A 9,523-nucleotide genomic window follows, 5' to 3' on the forward strand; every position below is an offset into this window, starting at 1 on the left:
GAATATTTTGAACTCTCCATCATTTTTGAATGCTAGTTTAGCTGGGTAGAGTATTCTTGGTTGGAAATTTTTTTTCTTTTAGTACCTTAACTATATCATACCACTGCCTTCTTGCCTCCATGGTTTCAGATGAGAAATCAGCACTTAATCTTATGGAGCCCCCCTTGTATGTGGTGGTTTTCTTTTCTCTTGCTGCTTTTAGATTTTTCTCTTTGTCTTAAGCATTGGATAATTTGACAAGTATATGTCTTGGGGTGGGCCTGTTGGGATTTATGGCGTTTGGGGTGTTTTTTGCTTCCTGGACATGTACATCCATCTCTCTCAGTAGATATGAGAAGTTTTCAGACATTATTTCCTCCAACACCCCTTCTGTCCCCTTTCCCTTCTCTTCTTCTTCTGGGATGCCTATAATACATATGTTTGTGCGTTTTGTATTGTCATTCAGGTCTCTAAGTCCTAGCTGGATTTTTTCTATCTTTTTATCGATCATTTCTACTATCTGTTTGATTTCAGATGTACTATCTTCCACGTCGCTAATTCTCTCCTCTGCCTCTTCTAATCTGCTATTTGCTGAGAGCATATTTTTGATTTCTTGAACTGTGGTGTTCATCACCATCATATCTGTTATCTTTTTGCATATGTCTGTAATTTCCTTTCCAAGTGTTTTCTTCATATTGTTAATCTCTTCCTTTACTTCATTAAGTTGGTCTCTATGTTTTGAGATCTTTAATTACTTGTCCAATGTTCTGCTCCCCTTCCTGGTTTTTAGTTTGTTTATTGGATTCAGCGATGTTTTCATGATTATTCATTTGGTTTGTAGTTTTTTGTTGCTGTCTGGTCATCATTTTATTTTGATGGGTTTAATCAGTTCCTTAGCTTCTTTGTCTAGTCTTGGGAATTAATTAGTTGTTGTTCGTGCATAAGTGTTATGTCTTCTCTTTGTCACTTTGTTCTTCTTACTCTACTTTCTTGTTGCTGGCTAAGTTCACTTTTGCAGGAAAATATTAGGGCCAGGGAGAGCAAAATGAGTAAGAAAAGAAAATGTATAAAGCAGTATTGGTAATAAATGTTAACAGAGCAACAATGTGAGATCTGGGAGAATGGATATTAGACTCATTTAAGTTGTATAGAGTTATAGCAGTAAGTAGAGTACCTATAATTAGACAGTCAACTGAATATGGGGAGGAATATAGTATGAATTAAAAAGCCAGTGTTTTCATGAGAGAGGGAAAGAGAAAAGAAAGACAATAATATCAAGAGTGGATTAAAGACAGAAAACAGAACCAAGGTATTAGAAATTAAAAGTCAGACAATTTGGGGGTCAAAGAAAGGGAGGTGGAATATAAGAGAAACAGTAGATGATGGAGGATAGCAAGATGTGGGGGAAAGGGGATAGTGTAGGTGGCCAAAATCAATACACACAGAAAAGAGGAAATGGAGGATGAGGAAACACAGCAAATGTGAAGTGCTCCCTGCAGCACCTATTATATAAAGAAAATAAAATAGAATAAGAAGAAAAAGAGAGAAAAGAAAAAAGAAAAAAAGAGAAGAGAGAAAGGGGGTGGGCAAAGAGAACGGGGGGGGGGGGACAAGCAAGGAAAAGAAAAAGAGAAAAAAAAATAGATAATTGAAAAAGGACCTTGGGGGAGAAAATGGGAGAAAAGACCAGGAGACAATGCAATATTAGTAACCAAGCCAAAAAAAAAAAACAGAAACGCCGAGGGCCAGGGCAATCAAGGACGTCAGGTGGACCCCAGGGCGCAGTGGATTCAGGGATGGGAAGTCTGCGACACTGCAGGCTCAAGGTGTGTGAGCCTCTGGAGCGTGGGTCACCAGGGTCTAGGGGACACAGACCTGGGAACTATGCATCTGGCTAACAGGGGGCCTGGGAGGACACAGGACAACACAGCCTTCAGGGATCCCCGCAGCTCGCCACCAGCCCTAGGTGGAGGGGCCGCACCTGCAACCTCTGACCTCTGTGTCAGAAACCCAAAATACCAGCTCTCACAAGAACCTCCTCTGTCACTGTCTCACCAAATCGACATCCAGACACCTCCTGCCCCTCAAGCCCCCAAAACAGCCCGCTCAGGGCTTGGGAACTCCCCAGCACAGCAAAGCCTTCAGGAACCCCTGCTGCTGGGCCGCCAGCCCCAGGAGAAAGGGTCCCGCGCACAACCCCGACCTCCGTGAAAGAGACCCAAAATTCAACCTCTCAGAAGAATCTCTTCCGTCACTGTCCCACAAAATCGACGTCCAGCCACCTCCTGCCCTGCAAGCTCCTGAAACAGCCTGGTCCAGCAGGACTCCTACCCTACTCAGCCGCTTCTTTGCAGGAGATTATCGCAGATGAACTCTTTATCTTCCTGTAGTCTGTGTTTATCCTGGCCCAAGCAGAGAAACACACTCCAGTTGTCAAGAACTGATCATCTCCTTAACAGTTGGAAATCATAATACTGGTCCAGAAAGGTAGTGTGTTAGAATAAGTGAGCTAGAAATATTGAAAAATCATCCAAATAATACGTAGATTAAAGTAAAATCCATGAAACTGTAGTTATTACTTTTATTAATACTATCATTTTCTGAGAGTAGACTATAGACATTCAATATTATGTAGACATTAGAGAATAAAAAAAAAAGGTTGGAAAGCCATTTAAGAGGGCCACTGGGTAGGAATGAATAGAGGGTGGGGGAATTCTAGTCTTTTCAGAAAGGTGAAGCTTTTCTCAGACAGGTCAGCGGGGAGGGAAACCCTGCATGACGTCTCTTTCATTCAAACACTGGCACCTTCCAATAGTGGCATCTGGCTTAACAAATAGAAATTCCTGACACTGGAAGATTTAAACTCACTCTTTCAGGGCTCAATTAACTGGTTAAGTCCTTAGCAGTGAGCATCGTGGCTTTTAATCTCTTTTACGCCATCTCAATGCTGGTAAAGCAATTTCCACAATGCGCACCTTGGCAAGACCATTGCCCACCTGAGCAGAAAAACACACCAGAGAATGTAGAGTCAGAGAAAGGGAGAAAAACCTGAGATGAACTTTTCCAGACTACATAAAACACATGAAAACCAAATATCAACCTCGGCTGCACCTCCCTTTCTCTAGCTTTTTCCCTTGCAGTGCTCGGAGCCCTGTCCACACACCCTCACGTCCACCGATTCTCTAGCCAGAACGTGCTAATAGTATTCAAAGGAGAGAGAAATTCAGGAGAGTGTTGAGATGAAAGGGAGGCATTAGACGAGACGAGTGGAAAGAGAAGGAAATTAAGAAAGAAAAATTAATCTGGTTTATGAAGAGAGTTCTTTCCCCCGTTTTCGTAGTTCCAAAAGCAGCGGAACCTGGCCCAGCACGCAGAGGGCGGTGGATGGAAACCAGCCCCTGCTCAGCTCCGCCCAGGAGACACCTGCAGAAGGTCGCTGTTTTCCCAATTCCAAGCCGCTTTCCATTTCTTGTCCTGTTCTGTATCCACGGGCACCCATCCTTTCCTCACTGGAAATGGCAGGACTCCTTTCTCCTGTTTTTGCCGTCTACCTCACTGCTTCCTTTCCTCCTTTCCTCTTCTGCAAAGGCGCTCAGAAACTTCTCGTGAACCACTGAAGGCCTAACAGGACCGTGGCATGAACACTTGCTTCCTCAACTCATCTGTGGACGAGCTGGAGCTCGGGAGCCGCGGTGGGACCGCAGAGCAGGTCCCGCAGGCTGTGGGGGCCCCGGGTCAGGGCTGGACCCCACGGGTCTGTGCTCCTCCTCAGCAGACAGAGAGGAAGGGCCTTCTCGGAATGTGCGGGGCCGCAGGGGAGGGGAGGCGGGCGGTGGTGGGTGGACGAGGAGGAGAAGGAAGGTGAGCGCCGGGTGGGCGGGTGGAGGGGGAAGCATGAGCGGAGCGGCTCTCTCTATTCCACGAGTCTATCAGTCTCCCAGGGCTCCGCTCTGCGCTCTCCCCCCCTTTCCGCAATCACTGACCCGGGTGAAAGGTTTCAGAGTGGACCCACCCTTTTTCCTGGGCCCCAGTTCCACCTTCATATCCCAGGCCTTACGAATAAACGGGGGGATCACACGATCTGCTCAGGGATGACAGGCCCTGGGTGCTCGGGCCACACTTCGGGAGGCCTCGAGGGTCCCTCGGGTCAGGGGCTTCTCGCCTCTCTGGAGACTCCTCCCTCGACGCGCCGTGAAGGACCCCGGCGAAGGCCGATGGCTCACTGGAGAAGAGCAGCCTGTCGGCCTGTTACCACCCGTGTGTGCTGAGGCTGCTCCACGCTGCACCAGACACGTCCAGAGCAGGACCCCGGCGCCCTGCTCGCTGGGGGGTTCCCGAGGTGCAGCCGAAGGGGCAAACCCACGGCTTTTCAGACACGTTTCCCTGTGGGACTCCCTTCAGGCCTCTTCTCCTGGAGACACGACGGCGTGGGAATGAGGGAAATGCGCCCGAAGCAAATGCAGTCTTGCTCAGCACGCACAGACCCCACCAGGTGAAAACCGTGACTTTTTGCCTAGTAACCATTTAAAGGCTTATAAAAATCTATAGTACCCTGAAAAAAAATGCACAGAAGCTGATTTTCAGAATTTTTATAGATTTATATCTAAATCCCAGGGGAAGAATAGTTTTTGTAGTGAAAATACAAAATGGACAGGTAGTACAATGTCAAAAGGCTTGGAGTTTAGTTTATCAGCTGTTCTATGCAGGGGAGTACAAAACTTCTGTGCTTAATAAAGGTCCAATGTAGGACTGCGGAAATGAAGATCAAAGAGAAATATGCCACTGTTGTAAATTCTCCTTAAAGTCCTCTGATTTCGTGGTCACCCAGGTTTTACCAAGGAATAATTAACTCAAGTATGGCCAGACTTCTGTACCATCTGTAAGTCACATTGCATTAGGGTAAGACAGAAATCTACCTATTTGAGACTTAAGTATAATTCAAATTTTATGCCTGAACAGGGACTTGAACCCTGGACTTTCAGATTAAAAGTCTGATGCTCTACCAACTGAGCTATTCAGGCCTCTAGAGAAATTTTTTTTCAAGGTGACTATACACCATAAAACATTTTCAAACCCTATAGAATTGTGTGTGCAAATTGTAAAACATAATGTAAGGTATAGGCCATGCTTAGAAGCAGTGTCTCAATATGTATTCATGAATTGTAACAAATGTACCACACTAAGGAAAGATGTTCATGGGGGAAGAATGGGAAGACGAGGATGTGAGGTACTTGAGAATATCCTATATATATATGTTCATGTAATCTAAAGCTCCTTTAAAAATAAAGAAAATATTGTTATAAAAAATAAAGTTAATTGTGGGAAGGAGAGTGGGCACCATTACAAGTGCCTGAAGAGCTCTCCTCGACCAGAGCTAAGACGATTTAAAGATCCCTTTTCCTAAGTTCGAGACAGTCTCGCATCCTAGGGACCGATTTGGGCGGTGGCGCTGGGGCTGGGTGGTCAGTGGGAGGAGGGAAGTGAAGGGAAGAAGGGAGGGTCTCAATATCCCAGGTTCCCGGCCCTTGGTCTGCCACAGTGATGTGCCCATGATAGCCTCCAACTGCCATAAAACTCACCTTTTCTTTTCTTTTCTGTTTTTTTTTTTTTCACAGAAAACCGGTGAAGCCAGGAGGTGAAGAAAAGAGCTACTACTATTTTCACAGGAAATAGGTGAGAATTGGTGTCTGTCCTTCATATTTCGGTTTTCTCCCGCGTCTCATTGGCATCTGATTACAGGTAGATCTTAGCACATCTTGAACCGGCAGAATATGGCCGAGGCGCCAGACTAAAGTGCTCGCTCTCTGTGCTCAGGGTTTTGGGCTGCATATGGAGGCTGCAGGCTTGAGTCCCACTTCTGACACCCAGTTCTGTTTTGTTTTAATAAGGTGTTAATGATGGCAGGTAGTTTGAGATATCTGGAACGGTTTTGAGCAGGACTGTCACTAAGCTTACTATTTCCAGAGGCTTCATTTAAAGAAACGTTTCCATTTAGAAAAGTGACCTAATTTTTATTTTAAGCAGGGATACCTATAATCTACCACTTGCTGATAATCAAAGACCAGAAGTATCTCAAATACAGCCAATCAAGTGACTGTGAGACCTAAAACAAAAATTTCTCAAATAGGAAAATGATTATTAGGTAGGCCAAACAGATTGTTAACTGATTTTGGATTTGCAAGGTAGAATATTTTAGAAGAATAGTCTCCATGGTAGAAAGAGGAGGGATGAATTGACATGAAGAGAGAGCTTCCCAGTTGGATTATGGTTGACCTAATTTAAAAATTCTCACTCTTGGCAGGTTTTTCTTGAAAATAAGAAGGGAATGTAGGCACAGTGGGTATACACTAATGATCTGTTTATAACCATTTTTTTCTTGGACTTGGCAAGGTTTACTGAGAAGGGCACACAGTCCATCCCTGTCCAGGGTCCTGAGAGTGCCCTGGAGGGCAAGGGGTAGGTCTGAGTGTGCTTTCTTGGTGTGCTGGATGCTCTTGAGGGAAAGGCTGCATCCAGCCAGAGCTGTATCAGGAAGGTGGTGTGGCACACATGCAGAGCCGCAGAGCTGTAGGACACAGATGGGCGTGTGACCCAGGAGAGCTCGATGAGCCCCAGCCCCAGCAGCCTGAGCAGGAAGGGCTGCATGCTACTCTGGGTAAAGGCAGCCTGCTCTAGTCCAGCTGTGCAGATCCATCCCCTCTAGAGAGTGGAATATATGACAATCTTTGCTGCTCTTGATTTTCCCTTCCCAATAATTTGAACTTTTCCTTTCCTGTGGATAAATTCTAATTATCTATTAATTTATTTAACAAATATTTACTGAGTATATACTAAGTTTCAAATTCTGTAGTTCATACCAAGGACAGTGGAGCAGTGGGGGTCAGACAATAAACAAAACTAGCCAGTGTCAATGCACTCCCACCAAAGATCTCCAGAAACACACCTAAGGTTGAACATTGAACACACTGGATGCATTACATGTTGCAGCAAAGAGAACGCACACCCTCAGAACTGCAGTGTCACAAGAAGAGAGTGTTAGAAGGAAACTATTCCAGGATTTGGGTTTTAGTCAGGTGTTTGGGAAGAGTTTAAGGAAGAGAGGCTTAGTTCTGGTTTGGGTACTGTTAGGCAGTGGGAGTAATTCTATGATTCTATATCTTAATAAGTCTAATCTAAAGGGAGACCAGACTGGTTGGTAAAGCTGAAGTTTTAGTTGTTAGAGAAGCAGCAGTCCTCAATTTAACTGGAGAGAAGTCACTTGGTGACTTGTGGCTTGGAGAGTGTTCTGTTCAGACATAGTTATGGATGGTCTAGTTTTATGTCCTGAGAGGCCTTGTTTGATTATATTCTGTAAAATTGTTGATGTTCAACAGGAGAACATCAAGAATGGCCTATGAGTGCCAGGCAGGCTTCTGAAGGACATTGTCAACTAGATGGGTGAAGAGTAGTGTAGCAGTTTGTTATAGTTATGAATTCCAAAAACAGATATTGGATTATGTTTGTAATCTGGTCTGTACCTGAGCATGATTAAGTTATGATTAGGGCTTTGATTGGGCCACCTCATTAGGGCATTGAGTTCCCACCCTTAGTGGGTGGGGACTCACAGACAAAAGGCATGACAAAGAACTGAGTTGAAGGTTCTTAATGTTGGAGTTTTGATGCTGGAGTTTGATGCTGAAGTCTTAAGCTGGAGCAAGCCCTGGAAGCAACCACACAGAGGAAAGAGAACCAAGCCCCAGGAAGACAGGAAATGTGAAACCAAAGAGAGGCAAGACCCTGGAAGGGAAGAACCCAGGAAGCCTGAATCCTCACAGCCATCTTGCTCTAACATGTGAAAATAGACTTTGGTGAGGGAAGTAACTTATGCCTTATGGCCTGGTATCTGTAAGCTCCTGCCCCAAATAAATACCTTTTATAAAAATCAACCAATTTCTGGTATTTTGCATCAGCCTTCCTTTGGCTGACTAATACTAGTGGTATAAAGAAGACTTAAACAGGGAAGTGACATGGGATGTGAGGGAGATTTATACAATATTAAAGTGTTGTCACTGAAGGCCTCACTCAGAAGGTAACATTTGAGCAAAGACTTGAAAGAAGAAAAGGACAGAGTCATGTGAACATCTGGAGTAGATATTTCCAGGGCGAGGGAACAGCAAGGGCCAAGTTGAAGTGTGATGAGGCCTGGAGTTTTTGAGTAAAAGCAAGGAGACCTATGCAGCTGGAATAGAAATTGTGCAACCTTCCATTCCACTGCTTAACCTACCTTCCCCATTTCCCAAACCATGATCATCCCATCTCGCCCATTACTCCATCCCCAAGCACCTGATCCCATCCTTTCTTCCACCTCTGCCCAGAAGCTCAGAGAGAGATTGAGGATATCTGTTTCACATATGGACATTGGTGGGAGAGGGGCAGAATCCCCAAACCCCAAAAGCCTGCCGATGTGAAGGTTTCCTTTTTAGGTCTAGTAAAAATAGTCACTGATCAACATTTAATAATATCTAAGGGTCATTCCACCAGTATATATATTTACTTATATATAATATTATTTTTATTTCCTGAAATTGTGTGCAATCTATATAATAAAATGTCTGTTTACACATAAACTGTTTTATAATAGTTGGTGTCACGGGTAACATATCACATTCATGCATTATTTCTTCCTATTTGGTCAGAATTGTATTTGTCTTCATGTATTAAAAAAACAAACAATTATTTGTGTCTTAAATGATAGAAGTAGTATTGACTTAGAATCAGTACTTCTGGGTTGGGCAGTCCAGGCTGGTACAGCTCCTCTTGGAACAGAGCTCTTCCCCTCTTCTGTCACTTTTGCTTTGGAATTTTGTCCCCATTGTCCCTGCAGACACTAAAAAAAAGTCCAGGAAACAATGAACACTGACTCAACCATGAACAGTCTGGGGAGTGTTTCCTATTTTTGAATGACTTGGTTGGGCCTCAAGATAAAATGTGGAAGAGAAAATGAGAAGAGAACTTGGATATTATTTCCTGGCTCCAAAGAACCCCAGTTCCCTATCTCTGGAGGTGCAGGGGGAGGGAGGGGATTCCCGAGGGGACAACAGGACTTACTCCCCTGCCTTGTGTCAGAACTCTTTTTCTTCTTTCCTCAATTTGATTACCTTGGGGATTCTCCTCAATTATTCCAGTCGTTCCTAAAATGATTACCCTCCCCTATCCCCCACAGGCTGGTGAGGGCAATCTGACCAAAGCTGAGGAGTAAATGAGGTCTCCAAAAGACCCTAAGGCCAAATCAAGAATCTCCTGCAATAATTAACTCCAGCATAATCATTCTCTGTGCAATTGTGCGAGTAAATCAGCTGTTCAATGAATGTCCAGTGTTAAAATTAAATTATTTACTTAGTGATAAATGCCTCAGGAATCTTGAGACTGAAGTGATTGAACCACAGTTTTGAAAGACTTGTAATATTAATAATTGCCAAAGCCAAAGAATCGTGGCATTTGTCTCTTTGATCTTCCTTTCCTCACGTCTCAGACCTTATTAAGAAGGCTTGGAATGCCCTGCATA

At 44.2% G+C, this 9,523-nt stretch overlaps 1 non-coding gene across 1 annotated transcript; it reads right to left on the reverse strand.

The window, feature by feature from the left end:
* Positions 1–4,927: 4,927 nt before the first annotated feature.
* TRNAK-UUU (transfer RNA lysine (anticodon UUU)) lies at positions 4,928–5,000 on the reverse strand. Its single transcript has one exon. It is a non-coding gene; the product is annotated as a tRNA-Lys (tRNA).
* Positions 5,001–9,523: the final 4,523 nt, after the last annotated feature.

This window comes from Dasypus novemcinctus, chromosome 22, assembly GCF_030445035.2.
Source record: "Dasypus novemcinctus isolate mDasNov1 chromosome 22, mDasNov1.1.hap2, whole genome shotgun sequence".
Taxonomy (NCBI): Eukaryota; Metazoa; Chordata; class Mammalia; order Cingulata; family Dasypodidae; genus Dasypus; species Dasypus novemcinctus.